We start from the raw sequence: 2,610 nt of genomic DNA, 5'->3' as shown, positions 1-2,610 counted from the left end.
CCCATATTAATAGTGCCCCCTTTGCTCCTATAAAATAAAAAATTATACTCACCTAATAGACGACCAACCGGGTCAGACATTTCGCTTCCTCCCTGCGCCGTTATTGTTTGTCCAATTTCAGGGGCGTATGGAGCCCCAGAGCTGTGGGCCACCCCAAATCCCTGGACCCCAGCCGGTCATCCTATTTACCCCTTTGGTAATTTTACACTGGTTGGGGACTGGACTCTGTTCTAGATAGAAATGTTGCCATTGATTGAGATTTGTCCTAATACATTGTCTTTCTTTCTCCTAGAATTAATTCCTCATAAGAGTTAATGATAACCACACGTCCCAGGAGGGCAGATCAAAGATTAAGCAGAGCCCTCCACCTCACATCACATAACGTTCTACATTCAGTCGGATGTATTCAGTAGGAGAGTCCAAGGTCAGTGTATTTTATTAACTGCATCTCTAAATGATCAAATAGTGTGTATTACTGGTCAATACTGAAGAGGGCACTACCACCATAGATGGCCTGGGCACCCTCAACTTACACTGCCTATCCGGCATTTAGGGCCCAAACCTATAATATAAAAAAACAGAAAGATACAATCCCTAGTTTATTGACTGGGTGATGTTATTTGGGCACTGTATGATTAAATTATTTGGACACTACATGGTGCATCATAAGGGGGAGGACGTCACAGATACTGCACATGTCACCAATAAACCTAAGGCCGGCCCTGGATGTGACACAATAGCTGCCACGTGACATGCCATCCACACGGACATGACCGCTGTGGCCTAGCAACTAAAGACAACAGAACCACCAGGGCATGAGCCACAGGGAATTTAAAAAATGAGTAGGGACAATTTGTTATTTTTAGCCATATGTGGCTTAGACTAAGGTTTATGAAACTGTCAGAAAACCCCTTTAATAATTATTTTGTCTGTTGAATCCAGAAATCCAATTTACCATTTTCTACTCTCTCTACTCCAGTCCAAAAGACTCCACAAAAGACAAATTAGAAGTTTTCCATTAAGGATAAGATTATATAGAAGAATAACAATAAGCTCCTGGTCCCTGATACAAAATCTATACCAGGGTCCTCCAACTATTATGTGCCATTATACTGCTGGTGTTATTTGTGTGGCAGAGGGGCATTGGACTCGCCCTGTGATAGAAAATGAAATGTGTGAATGTAAATATATTATTATTCATTATAGATATGGGGTTATTTTATGTATGTGCATTAAACTCATTATGTATTTTACAGACATTTATAACATCTGAATATGTGGCACCAGTGACAGCCGACATGCTAGAAGATCCACTGTATATATGTAAGTATTATAGCAAATAACAACCTATAGAAATTCTATAATGTGATGTCATCCAGAATGTTCCTATAGAGACACATGACAAGACTGTGGGAACAATCTCCCTGATGTTTTCAATAGGCTGAACATATATTTGTTGATATGATGAACCATACTAAGTGCACGTCATAATATCTTCACAGTTTATACTTTTTGTTCCAGAATTTCTTGAGATCGGCTGCCTGCTGCCAGGGGGACTCTCTGAAGTAATATTTCATCTATATGCGGTATGTCCATCATTAGTTACTATATACAGTATCCACCAGTAGCTCTGTACATTGAAAAAGTAATGAGCGGGCAAAATGCCAAGAAAGGCGTAGCAGTGGGGAACCTTGGATAGTTGGTAGGAATAGGCATAATGTAAGTTAGGGGTATCTTTGTCCAAAATGCTGACCACATGGCTCAGTTTGGGACTGAACGTAGGTGTAAGGTAATTGGGTGAGGGAGTGTAGGGGGATTTTAGACAGCTTTGGTCTGCCAAGAACATTTGCGATGTGTCAAGGCCTGGATGCAATAGACAAGGACTTAAGTGAGTTTCATTACACAGTCATAATCTGCAGGCATAGGTGATAATGGACACTGGCAGAATGTTTTTATATTTACAGCACTCAAGCGGAAAGCAATGGAAGGTGCCAGGATATTGCCACGTATAGAGCCCCCACAAGTCATGCAGCACAAGGACCTGGACTTGGGGTGTACTGGATTGTTTGGAGCAAATGGCATCAAGGAAGCAAGGCAGGTATCCTCAATGGTATCATTCTAGCAAAAATTTGAGGGAACATGGCACGATGATGGGCCAAGTGCCAGGATCCTTGCACAGGGATCCAGGGTCGATGAAGGCAGCAATATCCCAGTAGGGCCTTATAATCTCAACATGGGAGAGGGACACCTTGGGGTTGCCAAAATGTTTAGAACACGGGGTACTGGCACAATGTTTGGAATTACAGGAGCAGCGCATCTGGATGTAAAGAGAAGCAGAAGAAGGCAACAGTAGCTGGTTGAGTCTGATTCTGATCTGTCAGATGATAATAAGTGGTCTGATGTTGGGGATAGATGGGCTAATGGGCAAGACGTTTAAGATGCTGAAAAAAATGTTTACGCAGGATAAAGTAAAAAGGTAAAAGCGAGGAGGCGTGATACCGAAAGCCAATCCTTTACTGGACAGAGGGGGTAAAGTTTGGGGCCAGGAAACATGTTTGTTGATTTCTACCTACACACACTTGTCCCAGGAAATGTTGGGAAACATAAGGG

The 2,610-nt window shown here is 42.2% G+C and overlaps 1 long non-coding RNA gene across 1 annotated transcript; it reads left to right on the top strand.

The window, feature by feature from the left end:
- Positions 1–296: 296 nt before the first annotated feature.
- LOC142740564 (uncharacterized) lies at positions 297–1,724 on the top strand. Its single transcript, XR_012880783.1, has 3 exons — positions 297–424; positions 1,257–1,323; positions 1,522–1,724. It is a non-coding gene; the product is annotated as an uncharacterized LOC142740564 (long non-coding RNA).
- The last annotated feature ends 886 nt before the right edge of the window (positions 1,725–2,610 follow it).

Source organism: Rhinoderma darwinii, chromosome 2 (genome assembly GCF_050947455.1).
Source record: "Rhinoderma darwinii isolate aRhiDar2 chromosome 2, aRhiDar2.hap1, whole genome shotgun sequence".
Classification (NCBI taxonomy): Eukaryota; Metazoa; Chordata; class Amphibia; order Anura; family Rhinodermatidae; genus Rhinoderma; species Rhinoderma darwinii.
This window is presented reverse-complemented; position numbering and strand designations above follow the sequence as displayed.